General features: G+C 33.9%; 1 pseudogene; it reads left to right on the plus strand.

Annotated features, from left to right (window-relative positions):
• The first annotated feature begins 9,188 nt into the window (after positions 1-9,188).
• On the plus strand, positions 9,189-9,285 carry LOC128566160 (uncharacterized; annotated as a pseudogene).
• The last annotated feature ends 9,324 nt before the right edge of the window (positions 9,286-18,609 follow it).

Consider the following 18,609-nt stretch of genomic DNA (forward strand, 5'->3'; position numbering starts at 1 on the left):
GGGGAAGGGGATTGGTGAGATTGGTAGAGGGAATGAGGATTGGTGCATCTTACAAGGGTATATGTGAAACTTGGTAAATTGGAATGTAAGTGTCTTGGCACAGTAACTGAGAGAATGCCAGGAAGGCTATGTTAACCAGTGGGATGAAAGTGTGTCAAACAGTCTGTGAAGCTAGTGAATGATGCCCCATGATCATATCAATGTACACAGCTATGATTTAATAAAAAATAAAATAAATAAAAATAAATAAATAAAAATAAAAATACTTAATTGACAAATCTAAGTATTTGACAAATCTAAGCTGGGGTTATAGCAATCTCTGCCTATGTAGAATGTTCATTATTCTTGAAAGATTCAGAAAATTAACAAAAAATAAGTAGAGTGTATAGTATGAGAGATGGTGGCAGCTTCTTCGGAGAAAAAGTAGAAAAGATGAACGAGAATATGTATATTTTACAGTGATAATTTCAGACAGGAACACCTGAGCCTCATAAAGATATGTGTTCATTATTGAAAATTTAGTAAATGGATGTACATATACAAATATAGTAAAGTAAAATTATATATAATCTCACTAACTACATGACTATAATAAGCAGTTTGGTATAGATCCGTTCCACCTTTCAAAATAGAAATATGAAGGTATTTTCGCTTATATTTCTATAAGAATTAACTATCATTGCCTATACTTTTATAAACCACCTTTTCATCTTAAGAATATAAGTATACTATATCATTATAAATATACCTATAAATTATTATACTACAGTGGTTCTTTAAGAGCAAGACATAAAATGCATCTTCTGTAATAACTTAAGCCCTATTGCTGAGCACAATCCATATATACTGAATAAGATTTTGGTGGACAACCCTGGCAGGCAAGTGTATCTTTCAAAATTCCCCCAGAAGATTCTGATATTCGTCATACCCAACTTACAACCCTCACACTTCCAACAGAAAACTTCTATTTTATAATAATCTTAATTATTACATTGAATTGTATTAAATGAATATGTAATGATCATTTTTTGTTGTTATATACTCAATTCTTCATTTTTTACCATTATAAGAGTACAGTGACAAATATTTTTGACATATTTCACATATTTTCATATTTATTAATATTCTGAGTATGGGAATCAGTGGAAAAGTGTGAAGAATTCTACACCGCTGACACACACTTTAAAATGTGTTCCTCCATTAGCAGTTTCTCTCCTTCCTTCCTCCCTCTCTTCCTGTTTCTCTAACATTCTGATATCAGTCTTACTTTTAACCCTTTGATTTAATTTTTTTCTACCAAAAATTGTCTTGGTACATAATTTGAATTTTATTATTAAATATTGATCAAGTTTATTGATGCTGTATTTCTTCTTAAACAATTTACTTATTTACTTTGAGAACTACATAAACTTTTTGATTTTTTATGTATTGTAGGCAACAATCCCCCATCATATATGTCACCTATAAAAAAGTTACTTAAGAGATCATGTGAATTCTTTCATGATACCTTTGAGTAATGTAGTTAAGTCAATCCATCCTAACCCTCTGGAGTCTATAAAAGGCATTGCAAAAATTACGATATATGGATGCAGTATGGTGGAATGTGCCACTGGGTGATATATACATATATACACATATATACATATATACATAGTTTATGTATTCTTCTCATTCTAAAAAAATCAAGTAAAATAAAAATAATATTAAAAATAAAATTATTTGATTTTCTTATTTCAACTTTTTTATTTTGATAGATTTAGGGAGTACAAATGTGTTTGTATGTGTGTGTTGACATGGTGATATGTGTGATATTGCACATTGGACCCGATGGGAAATTATTATTCTCTCCTCCTCTCTGTAAGTCTCCAAAGTCCATCACACCACTTTGTGTGACAACGTATACCCACTGTTTAGCTCCTGCCTGTGAGTATGTGAAGTATCTGTTTTCCATTTCTGAGATACTCCATTTAAGATAATGGTCTCCAGTTCTAGACAAGTGGCTGCAAAAAATATTATTTCACTTTTTTAGTGGTAGTCTGCAGTATGTCTGTATCTATATCTTTAGTATATTTTTCTGGCCAGACTTAAAATGAGCTTTCTTCAAATATGTTTAGGAAAAACTGAATACTGTGTCATTGTATGCCAAAATTCAGTGGCATTCTAATTCACAAAACTGAAGGAAAATAGGCTTACATTTTAATAAAAACTTAAATTCTAAAGTAGAATAAAATAATAACATTAGTTTCTAAGTGTTCTTTTTCAAGCTAATACAAATTACAAGCGGCAAAACATTGTTTTATTGAGGAGAACTTTCTGTTACTCACAAAATACAGATCCACCAATAAATATTATAAACAAATTTGCTTTAAGCTACATGAGATGTCCTTTAATTGCTGAAATTAAATACTTAGCTCTGCTTTGCTCTCCTAGTATTTAATGATTTTAGAAAATCCATTCTGAGTTTAATTAAATAGTAATATCTTTCCCTTTACTATGTTCAGCAAGGTCATTGAAACTATATTGTATGCATAATAGGACTTTGTCTTCAAAGATACTGAAAGCCATCCCTCTACATGATACAGAAAGCCATCTCTACAGGTGTTATGCCAGCGACAAGTTTGTGGATAGGCTTAAGTTCTTCCCCAGCTCCCTTGATCTCTTAGTGATAGCACAAATGACATATCCTGGAGGGCTGCATAGAGCCATATTAGTGGATCACAGCTAGACCATTGTTGCTTCTCCCTGATACTTTTCTTCTTCTCCAGTTTTTTGCATTTGCTGTACCCAGACCCTCAGCTTCTGGAGACCTCTTCTGTTTTTCATAATCCCTAATACCAAGTTGTCCTGGCTCACATGTCAGATTCCCTTGTTTATTCTTGCTGATAATAGAATAACTTCAACATGTATTGAGAAACAATATATGCTAGGCACTGGAGAAGAAAATAATAATAATAATAATAATAAGATGTTGCTTTACATTCAAAAGTGGTAGGTGGAAAAGATAAATACCCAATATAGAACATAATTATGTACTAGACATGGTGTTCAATGCTATATATGAGTATTTTATTATTTAAAAAATCTGTTATGTTGATCTAAAGACCAATGGCTCTAATCTACAGTTTCCCAGTCCTCTTATTAATAAAATGAAATTCCTTGATTATGCAAGGACCTGTTTGTCTTTAAGGATGACTTGTGGGAAATAACCTCAACCTGTTAATGAACTACTTTTATATATTGTACTATACTTTTAAACAACGAGAGAGAGAAAGATAGAAGGAAGGAAGAAAGGAAGGAAGGAAAAAATATAAAGCAAAAACCATTGCTGAAAGTATAAAATATAGGTGAAAGTTTGAACCTGTCAGGGTGTCTCATCCAGATATTTAGTGTGGTCTTGATGACTTCAACATTTATTGAATAACTACTCTATGGTATCAACATTATATTCATAATAAACATCTCATATAACCAAACTATCACCTAGGTAACAGTACAGACAAGAATACAAAGAACAATAGAACTAATGTACTGAAGTCTGCTTTCCATCAATTCACAATTTGAGAGGGAAAAATCTATGCCAATCAACTATAAATTTAATATTTTTTTTACAGTCCTATTTTCTGTTTATTAAGACACAAATGCTGAAAATGTTGCTCACATAAGTAGATGGTAATGTTAGGAATATTGATACATTTGAAGAATTCTTTAGCTACTTCTTAAACTGTAGCACTTACAAACCCTGAGAACTTACTATGTATTAATTATATAGCAATACAATGTTATTTACGTGCACAATGGTTTCTGAGCTATTTCTTCAAAACTTATTTGTTTGATTCTTTTTATTTTCAAAAAGCTACTCTCTAAGATACCTTTCCCCACCCACAGCTTTAATATCATCAATAATCAAACACAGTTACAGAAATTACTAGCCTGTCCTTTTGTAGAACTTTATGGTTTACAAAGTACAGCTCCATACAACAACTCCAAGTGGAGATTCCAGTATATTTAATTTGACTTCATCACTCAGAATCCTCAGATAAAAGAGACTGGAAAAATGATAAGTGATGTAACAGTGGCTTTCCCCAGAAAAATATTTCAAGATGTTAGTATGTATCTTCCCTAAAACCTAGGGAATGCTGAGCTGTTTGAGTCTTCTGGTACAACTTTATCACCTAAACATATTACCCTGTTTTCTCCAAAATAAGACATCCCCTGAAAATAAGACCTACTTACAGGAAAGATAAGACGTCCACTGAAAATAAGACCTAGCGCATCTTTGGGAGCACACCTTAAAATAAGACACTGTCTTATTTTCGGGGAAACAGGGTATCTTCTCTTTGCTTTTATCAATTCAGAGCTTTTTCCAGGCTATGAAACACAGACAGTATAGGTTTTTGTTTTTTTTTTTGGGGGGGGGTGGAAATTACACATTTTTTAAAGTCACTAAAAATCCGAATCATAAATATTGGAGACTAAGAAACCTTTTAAGTAATTGATTCTGCAGTTTCCCAAAGGTGGAGCAGTAACCAAATCACCAGAATTTGTTGCCTAGGATAGAATGCCTATTAATATCAATTTAATGTCTTTGCCTTGAGAATACAATTTGCTTTTGAGTGGACGCCATGGCTTTTTCCAGTCTAAAGTAAATTATCTCTCCTCTTTGAAAACACACATTTAATAAAGAAGAATCCCTCCTGCAGCTGAAATAATGTTCCTCCCCACACATTTACAGTTCTAGGGCTAATAAAAGGGATTATCAGACAAATAGAAATGCAGTTTACAGTTGCCATAGCTCACACCATTACTTTTTACTTCAATAAATAAATCAAGCATTTATGCCTGAAAAACTACTTAAAAGTCAACTTTTCAGAGTCTGTATTCCTCTGATAGTATATAATGAATACTTTGTCATAATGAATAACAAATTTTATTATAGCTCTAACGCTTAAAATTTCATCTGTTTCCACAAACAGAACATGAATACAAGAAAGCAACCATTAATCTTAAATGCACTAAAAAAATTTCTCCCAGCAAAGGGCTTCTAAAAGGCATTTAAAAATGATCAGGCAGGATCTGCTGATGAAGTGTGTCTAATGCCTCAATTTTATAATAATTCCCTGGCAACTCAAAGTCCATCCTATAGGCATCTGAAAAGTCATTCTTCTTTTACAATGTAAAAATTTGTCTAATTTGGTAAAAGAATAAACAAAGATCATTTGCCTATTTTATCTACAGTCTTGCAATTGCAAGGAAGTAAACAAGGGAGTTGGGCCACAGATTCTTGGATTTGTTTGTTTGTTTTGTTAAAATACTCTTCAGTTGTATATCCATCAAACATTTATTGAACACCTACTACTATGTGTCAAAAACTTGGTTGGTTCCTAAAGATTCAGAGATGAAAGGAACATCCTCTGCTCTCAAGTAGTTCATAGTTTAGGTAGATGTGGAAAGGTGTGTGTACTCCCTCATCAGAGAGGAAAACAGATGTTTCTCTAAGAAGGCCTCTGAGGAGGGTTTTGAACAATTATCTAGTAAGTAGGTGAAAAAGAAGATAAGCATTATGTTCAGAATTATCTTTCCTGATTCACACCATTTCCTGCCATTTTACAAATACGAATACAAAATCTCAGAAAGATTAAGAGCTTAAATAGAGACACTTTGTGAATCAACCAACAACAGGCAAGGATTAGTCCACTGACAGCACCTTTTGTATTTTTTACATACATATATAAGCAAATCTATTACGAATTACTAAGAATTAATTTCTAATAATTACATCCCATTGAAATCATTATTTGACAATTCTTTTGATTCATTAAATAAAGGACTACAGTTATGATTTTTATTAGGGGATTATTTTAATTTTTTTTTTTAAATTTTAAACCACTTCTCTTCACACTTGGCCAAGGAATAAAATCTAGACATGTCTTTAGTCATGTGTTTCATAATTAAATGAATAAATAATTAACCTATGGAATGACAGGGTACAAGGTTTTTTAAAGACAGTGTTCATTTGCACCATATATGGGTTAAGTACCACAGACCTGAGAAGATAATTGCAAATTAAGGATAATGGGTTTTCCCAATTCATGACCAACACAACACTTATGGCAATTGCATACTATTTATATGTATCTAAAACTAGTTTAAAACTCTTCTCTGATGAGATATATGCTGCTGGTGTTGATAATAAGAGAGATACTAAGATGTATACAAAATGTATAAATAAATGTTTAAAAACCAGTTGCCCAGGGGTTTGGTGCCTGTAGCACAGTGTTTATGGCACCGGCCACATGCACCAAGAGTGGTGGGTTTGAACTCAGTCGAGGCCTGCTAAACAACAATAACAACTGCAACAAAAAATAGCCGGGCATGTGGCAGGCATCTGTAGTCCTAGCTACTCGGGAGACTGACCAGTTGCCCAGGGGTAAAACCCTCTGATCTGTTAACATTTACAAATTTTGTAGTAAAAAATACTTGTATATTGGCTGATTTTAAGCCACCAATGTGATATTACCAAACTAAATTCAGAATTGAGAAAAGATGCACACTTTGCACATTTTGCAAAGATCATCTTTGCAAGTCAGGATGACTTAATTTTAGCATGCCAGTGGGAGCATCCAAAGGATCTTATCAGGTTTACCCAAGGCAAAAAAGTACAAAATTGAATTTTAGGAGATCCATAGGATATCACAGGTCAGAAAGGCTAAGATCATCATTCTAAGATAACAGTTATCAAAGTATGTTCCATTGAAACCCAGAGATTCCCAACTTTCTTTCAGGAGATCAACAAAGCCAAACTTTTTTTCATAATAATTTTGCAATTCTATTTGCTTCTTACTGTGCAGGTACTTGTACTGATTGTATGACAGCAGCAACAGGTAAAATTGTTTGTGCTCTAGTCTGTGGCCCTAAACTAACAGTCTTTGCATTCTTCAGTGGCACAAATTTGTGATAAAAGGTTTTGTAAAAAATTCTGAAGTAATGCAACATTTTTGGAGGGGTAATAGTCACTTCATTTTTTTCAGAAATTATTTCAAATATATAGGCACTTTTAATGCCTTAATGAAAAGGACAAATGGATGAATGAATTAAAAACAAACAAAATTCTATAATTTACTATTTACAAAAGACTCAACTTAGCACTAAGGAGTCAAATGGGCTGAAAGTAAGCAGAATGAAAAAACATGCTCCATACGAATACCCTATTTCCCCAAAAATAAGACATCCTCCGAAAATAAGACCTACTTGCAGGAAAGATAAGACGTCCCCTGAAAATAAGATATGCTCTTTGGGAGCACACCTTAAAATAAGACACTGTCTTACTTTTGGAGAAACAGGGTAGCAGCATTCATACACACACACACACACACACACACGCACACACACACAAACAAACACACATGCATCCTAAAGGTAATTTAGAAACTTCAACGTGATTCCAGCAACTCCAATGAAGCCTCTGGGTAAGAACTATTTTCTAGAGACATCCTGTGTTAGAATTATGTGAACACGAATTTAAATCTGAGTCCTAAAAGTTTAAAGTACACCTATATTTGCCACTTGACAATAATTGCCTCTTTACCTATTAACTATGTCATATTTATAATTCAGACAAGTTACTCACTATCCTTAAACCTCAGCTTTCTCATGTTTAAAATTTCCCAAAGAAGCAGATAAAATTAGTACTACCTCAGAGGTTTGGTGTAATAATTACTGAGGAAAGTTCAAATTATTTAACATAAATTATTTGAACTATTTTTATTATTTTATCTTTTTAGTTATCTTACTATTTTTGCTTCATTACAATTATTCCTTAGATTAGTGCTCCCACAGCTTCATTTATTCATTACCCATGATGGGGAAATACAACCCCTTTCAAAATAGCATTGCTTCTACTCTGCAGAAAATCTTTTATTGCATTATCAATGTGCCTCTTAGTTTCAGTTTGTCTTAAAGCCAACATTTTTCCTTAAATAAGATATTTTTGAGATTCATGTAGGTTTATTATTCTCAAATATTAGATTTATTACTTATGGTTGTGTAGGATAATATTTAGAAATAAACATATCCCACATCAAGCACACAAAGTAAATTCAGTGTGAGTTTAAAATGACTTGCTTTTCTTCCAGAGGCTTAAGAGACCTGGACCCCCCTGGGTTACTTGCAGGGTTAGGCTTTTTTGGAATTGTAAATTCCTTAGGCCTTTTCACTGAAGCTGTACACCCTGTGAAGCCTGAGATCAAAGGGCATGCTGCCCTTCCTCAGAGATACAGGCCAGAGGGTTGACATATGTTAACAACATATTGTCAAAGGTCTATACTCTGCCGTGAGGGAAGGACACAGTCATTACTTCGTACTGAGTAAACTGGGTGAATGCTTGAAGAGATTCAATTTCCCTGTGGCTACTTTTGTCTTTGTGACCTGCTCGGAAATTAGTCACTGTTTAGAAGAAGAGATTTACTACACAGGTGATTGCATTGATATGATAAATATTTCCTTTCAAGTTAAATTTCAGATATGTAAAAAAGAAGATAAGATGATGATGAAACTAATAGATAATAGATTAAGTGTGTACGTGACTGGAAGAGTATAAAACCAAAACTTGTAATAAAGATTTTTGCTATATGCCATCCCACGGTGTATAGTCTGTTTCTTGACTTAATAATTACAGGAGCGAGTTTACACCCACGGCAAAGCTGCTGTTTGTTCATTTCTCTGGTCCCGCAACATGGTTGTGTTGCCATTGACAAACTACTGAATGTCCATTACTTCATGTACAAAAACGGGAATAATGCTTTTTTTCAGTGTTATTATGATACCTGGAATAAAATAATATTTGTTGACCCTAATGGTGCATGGCCATTCATTCAATTGTAATATATCTAGTGTGGGCTTTACGTCAAGATTTTTTAAGGAAATATGTACAGTTGTGAAAGTGACATACGTGCCAAGCCCTTATGGAATTTGGAGTCCATAAGAATCATAAAGCATATTATACCAGTGGTAAGAAATCTACATGTTTTGCAGATAGTTTCTCAACTAGTGCCAAAACTGAAAAGAAAAAAAAAAGAAGTTCATTTGTTCATTTTGCTCTCCTTCACTTGTTGAACCTCATGCTATGTTAATGGAGACTGGTTGTCCATATTCCCCTTCTTGACTGTTGCTTTTACCATAATTCTTCTCCTGTGCTCACTTTGCCAGCACATATTCTAAAACTGAAATGATAAAGAGATTAGTATGGCCCCTGAGCAAGGATGACACAATTATTCTCTTAATATTTTTGCTATCCATCACCCATACTGTGCAAAGAGTATGGCCAACAGAAGAACCTTTCACTGTCTGGAAGAGTTTTGCTTCTTGAAGAAGCAGACTTCTTTTCTGTATCTATATTGTGCCAAAGACATTGCAGCTAGTGGTGCCAAGTGTCTTCATTAGACATGCAAGCAATCAATGCAAAGACAGTTTTTAAATCCTAACCCTATCCCCCTGGGTTTGCTGCTGCTTTCAAAAACTGACACACAGTGGCTTTAAAGAGGTAATTAACAGATAATTAAATATTTATATTATATACGGAGAAAGATCTAAGTGCTTTAGTAGGAAGATAAATACAGGATTTACTGAATGACTTATTTTGCATGGAGATGCAATTGATATGCAGAGATAGAGGGTACCTAAAAGGACACTGTCTCCAGGTTTTGACTATGTAGTTTTAGAAAATTAGTTCTGTGCTTACTGCTTTATTCTGCATTCAAAATACTAAATGAGTCTTTTGTCTGTTTTATGACAGTTTCTAGGATATTAAGATGAGTTAATAAATAAGCTTACTTTTAATAGCATACACTCCAATGAAGTAACAGAAGTATTATTTAACAGTTTCAGTTTATATGGAATTCAAATTAAAATACACATCAATAAAGCTTAGTGAATTAAACCACATTCATTTATGTGCTGTCTATTGCTGCTTTCAAGTTGCAGCCATATGGGCTGCAAATTCCAAGTATCAGGTCTTTTTCAGAAAATGGTGGATGAACTCTGTTTTCAAGAGATAATGCAAATATTAAACTTTTCTTAGTAAGATAATAAGGATCGTGATGATCAGGTTGATGAGGAAGAGGAGTTAGGAGAAGAATGAGAAGCATAATGCTTGTGATCATATTAATTTTTTTAAATTTCTTTTTCCTTTTTTTTTTTTTACTATCTCTAGGGTTGGGTCTTTTCTTCAATGGACCATTTCAACAAATGACACATTTAATCAATTATGTAGTGCTTTTCATTCATTTCATTACTAGAAAAAAAAATGTGTTTTTATACGTATATGCACACTTCCATCATTTATGGTCATTTTAAGTATTTTAAGATACTGTGTAAAAGAAGTTGGATAAGTCTGGAAGACATTGTTGTTCACCCAGACAGCAACCTGCCCTCCTACTTTTCCTTCTTTTCTTCCTTCCTGCCTCTCTTTCCTTCCTTCTAACTATGAAAATACTGATTTTGTTCAAGTGTCAAATTCGGTAAAGTCACAGGTATGGAGTAAGTGGAATCCCTCCTTAGTCTAAGCTAATCAACCCGTTTGTATCCATTTATCAAGTGATAGGATTAGGCTGCACATGTATTAATTCTGGCCAAACATATATGAAATAATGCCTTCTGGGACAAATGGCTCTACACATTCTTGTCTAATGTCAAAATGAAAGGTGACTGAAACTAAACACCATATCTTTTTATAAAATATGTCATTCAATTTTCTCTTTGTGCTCTAATTTGCGGTACTGGACATGCATAAAATTTAGCATGACATTCAAAGTAGTTGCACATGGAAGCTAAGAATTATCACTGTGAAATATTAAATACTTATGTACTACCAATGAATGTGTATATATGCCAGTGTATCCATAACAAGCCTGGAGCATGACATTGCATTGCCTAAAGCATTGGCAAGTAAGTATTTGTTGGATTCCAAAAGCATATATTTAAGGTCATATTATTTAAGTTATTTTTATTTTTTTATTTTTTTATATTTATTTATTTTTTTATTAAATCATAGCTGTGTACATTAGTATGATCATGGGGCACCACACACTTGGTTCATAGACCGTTTGACACATTTTCATCACACTAGTTAACATAGCTTTCCTGGCATTTTCTTAGTTATTTTGCTAAGACCTTTACATTCCACATTTACTAGGATTCACATATTCCCTTCTAAGATGCACCACAGATGTAATCCCATTAATCCCCCTCCCTCCACCGCCCTCTCCCCTCCCTCCCCTCCCTTTCCCCCTTCTCCCTATTCTTAGGTTGTAACTGGGTTATAGCTTTCATGTGAAGGTCCTACATTAGTTTCATAATAAGGGTGAGTACATTGGGTACTTTTTCTTCCATTCTTGAGACACTTTACTAAGAAGAATATGTTCCAGCTCCATCCATGTAAACATGAAAGAGGTAAAGTCTCCATCTTTCTTTAAGGCTGCATAATATTCCATGGTGTACATATACCACAATTTATTAATCTATTCATGGATCGACAATATTTTTAATGTTTATAACATAATAACTCTATACAAAATCTATATTAAAATTCATTTTCGTATTTTTACATTTACTTCAATTTACATTTGTTTTATTCCAGACTTCTTAACAAAATAACACTGACTTAGCTGCTTGTAAACAACAGAAATATACTTCTCATGGTTCTGAAGGCAAGAAGTCTGAGATCAATGCAGTGTCATGGTTCAGTTCTGTTGAGGACCCTCTTCCACCTGCAGGCTGTTGTCTTCTTGTGTCCTGACTTTGCAGAAAGAGAGCTAGTCAGCAATTCCTTCTCTTCTTATGGGTCAATAATCCCACTTATTAGAGCCACAATCTCATGACCTAATTACTTACCAAAGGCCCAACTTCCAAATGTCATAATATTGAGATTAGGGTTTCTACTTGTAAATTTGGGGAGGCAAAAACATTAGTCCTTTCCAACATTTTATCATAAAAGAGTCAAATTTGTGAATGTTGAACCAATTACATTGTATTTTATTCTTTTAGTTTACCATGGAAATACAAAAGTTTTTTCTTATTAAATCATAGCTGTGTACATTAATGTGATCATGGGGCACCATACACTAGTTTTCTATACCATTTGACATATTTTCATCACACTGGTTAACATAGCCTTCCTGACATTTTCTTAGTTATTGTGTTAAGACATTTATATTCTACATTTAGTAAGTTTCACATGTACCCTTGTAAGATTCACCGTAGGTGTAATCACTCTCCCTCCACAATAAATAAATGTCTTAACACAATAACTAAGAAAATGTGTGTTGAAAATATATCAAATGGTATATAAAACCAGTATATGGTGCCCCATGATCACATTAGTATGCACAGCTATGATTTAATAAAAAAAAATGTATTGTGACTTTCAAGTACCTGTCACCCAGCCTTTCCTATTAACATCATCATCTGCTCCCCTATATTATGTTAACACAAATCCAAGCATTTTACCCATTAATAGTCTGTGATATTAAAGGTGCAAGTCCTTCTCAAATAGCATGAATATTATTGATTCTTGAATTTATAATATGTAATTTTAAACAGTGTTAAGGATCCACTTTCAATTTTCTCTTTGTGCTCTAATTTGCGGTACTGGAAATGCATAAAATTCAGGATGACATTCAAAGTCGGTGCACATGGAACTATTATTTTTTAATACTGAATTATTTTTTAATACTTTTACAACATTTAAGATATATTAACTATAGTACCTAATATAATAAAGTATCTGATCAGTTTTTAAAATTCCAATGACCTCATACATGTTATACACACAACTTACTTTGCTTTCGTTACAATTCTTTTGAATGGGATTTCTTTAAGTTTCACAAATCACAGTAGATTAATGTATCTTAAGAGTCTTTATGAATTTGTCTCCTTCACTTGCTCTTGTCTTTGCTCTTTCTCTTCATTTTTTTCTCTTTTTTCACTCCCTCATTGCAGAAATTGGTTGTTTATTTTGAAATTATTTGCACATCTTAAATCATCACTGTCCTACAAAATTTATTGTAATGATAGAAATGTTTGGGCTATTCTTGAAGGATGTGTGGACAATGAGGACAAGGAACTGAATTAAGGTTTTTTTTTTATGTTAAGTTTAAATCTAAACAGCTAGTAGATACCAGTGGCTACTGTTCTGGCAAAGCTGTAGATTGTGTGCATTAGATCGCTGTGACGTAGTTTAATATGGCTGTTCTTTTGATTTCCTGTAAGTGAGTGGTTGAATCTAGAGTCCAACCAGATCTGATCCAATTGTCTGTTGTTTCTATTTGTCTGTTCATAAGAATTCTTAATACATGACTTTATGTTCTTCTTTCCAGAGGCACATAAACCTTGTTAGTCATTCTATTTACAATGTTAGGTACCTTGAATTTTCAAAATCTAGACACATTAGTTCATTAGAGACCACAAAATGTCAATATTCTAATTCTGCTATTTCATTTTTATTTAATACATCTATGTGTATTAAGCAGCTGCATGTGTTAATGAGATAAGATCCGTAGCTCCTTAGCAAGCGTTATACTTTGTAACATTCCTAGAGCAACAGGGTGGGAGTAGAGCCAGGGTGAAAAGAGCACTTAGCAACCATTAAACATGTGCTCCTAGCAGGTGGCCCCCGCTTCTGTGGTTTGAGGCTTCAATAAAAGGCCAAGAGAGAGGCTCTCGGAGAATAGCCAGGGAGCCCACCTCTTCCAGACATGTACCTTCAATCTGTATCTGGGCTGTTTCATTCACACAGTGACAGGGTGCCACAGTGGGCATGACAAATGTGCAAAGAGATTTCCTGTCACCTACTATTGGGTTAACCACTGTTGGGTGTCATATTACAGGCAAAGCAAGATCCATGGCAAGCTTGATAATAATTCCTGCCCTTTACATTTACTATACAGTAACAATTTGGTTACATGTTTTCACCCATTACAGGTATGATCCATAGAACACTCATAATTTCCCTTATTTGGAGAATGGGAACTTTTCACGTTGGCTTCTGAGTCCTTTTAGATTATGCTAGCTAGCGATCTTTAATAACTTACATTTTAACTTTAATTACTTTATAGCATTACTTTCAGTACAACACACATTATATGAAAACATTTATTATAATTACATTATCATGTCTATTTTGTTACCAATCCAAACATCCTTGACCTTAAAAGAAAGCCTGGTGGGAGGTGCCTATGGCTTGGTGAGTCCGGCACCAGCCCCATATACCTAGGGTGGCGGGTTCAAACCCGACCCCAGACAAACTGCAACAAAAAATAGCTAGGCGTTGTGATGGGTGCCTGTAGTCCCAGCTACTGTGGAGGCTGAGGCAAGAGAATTGCCTAAGCCCAGGATTTGAAGGCTGCTGTGAGCTGTGTGAAGCCATGACACTCTACCGAGGGCGATAAATTGAGACTCTATCTCTACAAAAAAATAAATAAATAAATAAAAAGAAAGAAAAGAAAGAAAAAAAGAAAAAGAAAGCCTGAACATGTACAATAATAATTGATTTAAGTAGTCCCTAACACTGAGTCAGCTTTTGGTAATGTAAGAATATAACAGTGCACTTATATATGATTTTATTATTCTAAAGTTATATCTCGCAACAATACAAATTTTATTTACTAGATAGTTTGGTTATAAACTTAAATATTTAGACATGGTTAATTTCCATTTATACTTTTGTTCTTGGTCAAGAAATATTAGGATTGAGTCTCTTAGCATAATTTAAAACAGATTATAAACAAATCCATATTTGCTGTATTTGAAGGAAATTCCCCATGTTTATAACATTACAATAACTCTTGATACAAGCAAAATTTATAATCCCTATTTTTGGAGTAAATGGATTCTCAGAGATGTTAGAAGGCTTTTTCAAGACAAATAACTAGTAAATGGTCCAGTCAAAACCAGAATTCATATAATCATCAATTCAATAATCTTCCACCACATTTAAGCAAATTACTTAAATAAATGTTCAAGTTTTACTGAAGATATCTTTAAATCTAAATATGGTATTGAAAGTAAAGTTACAAATGAATAACTTAATATATTCTCCCCAAATAATAAGTAAATAACTAAATCCCTGTCATCTTCTCCTTGAACTATTTTAGTATCTATAGAATTTGCATTTTTTTCTTGACAAATTCCTGGTGTTGTGTTATTGTTTCAGAATAAAAAGTGGAGAGTTCCTTGGAAAATTGATGGAAACACTAAATACTGAAATTTAGACCTCATGACTTCTTCAAAATGAGTTTGTAAGCTCCAAGTACACCTGTGTATTTCTCTCTTTTAATTTAGATAGCTCTCTTACCTTTTTAGGAAGAGGTAAAACTATGGAAACAGAAACCATTTTGTAAAGTGTATATTTGCCCAGATTTAGGGCTCATTTGAATCACTCAAAATATCTGAAGCTAGAACTGTTCCCTTTTCTCCACATCCACGCCAACATCTCTGGTCTTGGGATTTTGTGATATGGGCTAATCTTACTGGAGTTAGATGCTATCTCAAGGTAGTTTTGATTTGCATTTCTCTGATGATTAAAGATGATGTGCATTTTTTCATATGTCTGTAGGCTGTGTGCCTGTCTTCTTCAGAGAAGTTTCTCTTCAAGTCCCTTGCCCAGCCTGCAATTGGATCACTTGTTCTTTTCTTGGTTATACTGGTGGGAATGCAAATTAATATATTCCTTTTGTAAAGATGTTTGGAGAACACTTAGAGATCTAAAAATGGATCTGCCATTCAATCCTATAATTCCTCTACTAGGTATATACCCAGAAGACCAAAAATCACATCATAACAAAAATATTTGTACCAGAATGTTTATTGCAGCCCAACTCACAATTGCTAAGTCATGGAAAAACTCCAAGTGCCCATTGATCCATGAATGGATTAATAAATTGTGGTATATGTACACCATGGAATATTATGCAGCCTTAAAGAAAGATGGAGACTTTATCTCTTTCATGTTTACATGGATGGAGCTGGAACATATTCTTCTCAGGAATTCTTCTCAAGAATGGAAGAAAAAGTATCCAATGTACTAAGCCCTACTATGAAACTAATTTATGGCTTTCATATGAAACCTATAACCCAGTTATAACCTAAGAATATGGGGAAGGGGGAGCGGGAGGGGAGGGAGGGGGGAAGATGGGCAGAGAGAGAGTGATTGTTGGAATTACACCTGCGGTGCATCTTACAAGGGTACGTGTGAAACTTAGTAAATGTAGAACATAATTGTCTTAATACAATAACAACAAAAATGCCAGGAAGGCTATGTTAACCAGTGTGATGAAAAATGTGTCAAACTGTTTATAAAACCAGTGTATGGTGCCCCATGTTCACATTAATGTACACAGCTATGATTAAATATTAATAAAAAAATAAATACTACTTAAAAATAAAAAAAGAAAAAAAAACAAAATATCTCAAGCTAGATATCAAAATTAAGTTTAATTTGGAGTGTTGTAACCTAGAATGTCTCTCTAGAAATCCAGTGCTTTTGCCTAATAAGACATTATTCTGTCCTGAGTCATATCCACAACCATAATAAATTTATATGAATCATTTTGAGCATCTTTTTGTCTCACATTTTTTGTATACGTATGACAGTACAGTTGGTGTAAGTCTGTCTTTGTTGTTATCTAAGAATAAGAAAGAATGAAGGAAAGAAATATCTTTATCTCCCTTTTCTTATTAGTTTACCATAGTCTTTTTCCCATTCAGAAAGGTTTGTGTACTGCAACCCCATATTTACCTCTCCTCCAGGGCAAAATAAATGCATAAATACCAAGTTCATTACTCCAGAAGACCATGTTTTAATTGGAGGGATAGCCATTGTTTGTGGGTGTGTGAATAAGAGAGGCTTCATCTTTGATATTGTGAGTAGGGAGGCAGAAATGACTAAGCTAGAGACTTATTTTACATTGAAAAACCACATTTTTGAAAGAAATCTCAGCAAGTAACATTGACTTGTACCCCACATTCACTCTGCATTATAAATGGTGGATAGACTCTGTGATGGGTGATAATTCCAGGTGAAGAACGGGAGCTGCAGTGGCTGATTTCCCATGCTCAACTTGGTCAGTTGCTGAGGATAACCCATTTTTTGTTTTTAATTCTGCAGAAAGACTCTACCCTAAGCACACACCCACTGAAGAGTCTTGGGTCCATCATCTCCCATTTTGGGAGGTGAGCTGCCCCTAGGGAGGAACATTTTGGGAGTTTCCTAGGCGCTATTCACCCATGTGTAGAAGGTCGCATCAACCCGAGCTATCACCTAACACCAGATATTTTAAATTGGTTTCTTACTAGCAATAAAGATAGAATTACCATTTCATCTTTCATTAAAAAAATGTATCATTCTCAAATTGTTCAGAAATCCTTGAAGAAATTAAAACTTATTAGCCTCCCTTGGAGACCAATAGCAGCATTTATTAACTTATATAAAAATACTTTTTAGTAACCAACTACTGTTTATAATGAATTATTCTGAGTGTTAAGACTAATATTACAGACATACACATTTAATAGAGCCCTATAGTTTCCCTACCAGGTTGACTGGCATCAGATTCAAAGGGTAAGGCCTTTGTTATATTTTCTCACTTAATGCTTTATTAATCACATGTTCTTAACATTAATTGGATAAAGTATGTAATAAATCTGTGGTGAATGAATAAATAAATTCATGAAAGCTTGGGAGGTAGCACAAAAATAAAATTGCTATACAGCTTGCCATCTGTTCCTGTCAGTTCCAAATCTGCGTATTCAACCAACTATGGATGGAAAAGATAAAAAAATGAAAAAATGTAACAATAAGTTCAAAAAATAATACAATATAAAACTATTTACATAGCATTTACATTGTATTAGGTATATACAATTTGATTATACAAATTAGGTCATTGTTGTCATACCCAACTAAAGCAGAATCAAGGGGCCAGGGAGAAAAGCAATTAGGTACATAGTACCTGCCACAAAAAGTGAATTTTCCTCAAACTCAGCTTCTGAAATGGCCTGCCTTAATCATAGACCAGTTTTACTGAGGCTGCTGAAATTATATGCCGTAACTCTAAGATAGTATTGAACCATCATCACTGACCAAACAAAGCTGGCCACCACCCAAAGGAAGTGAGCCTTCTTCCCTAGGGCCAGTGAGCTTTCTTTCGAAATAGTAAGTGACATTGATTTTTCTTTCTTTTTTTTTATTGTTAAATCATAGCTGTGTACTTTAGTGCAATCAAGGGGTACAATGAGCTGGTTTCATATACAATCTGAAATATTCTATCAAACCATTCAATGTAGCCTTCATGGCATTTTCTTAGTTATTGTATGTAGACATTTGTATTCTGCATTTAGTAGGTTTCGCCTGTACCCATTCTAAGATGGACCATAGGTGTGGCTCCACCAATTGTCCTCCCTCCACCATAACCTCCCCCCTCCCTTCCCTCCCTTGGCCCTTTCCCCATATTCTTGTGCTATAGTTGAGTTATGGCCTTCATGTGAAAGCTATAAATTAGCTTCATAGTAGGGCTGAGTACATCGGATACTTTTACTTCCATTCTTGAGATACTTTGC

The sequence above is a fragment of the Nycticebus coucang genome, chromosome 14 (genome assembly GCF_027406575.1).
Source record: "Nycticebus coucang isolate mNycCou1 chromosome 14, mNycCou1.pri, whole genome shotgun sequence".
Lineage (NCBI taxonomy): Eukaryota > Metazoa > Chordata > Mammalia > Primates > Lorisidae > Nycticebus > Nycticebus coucang.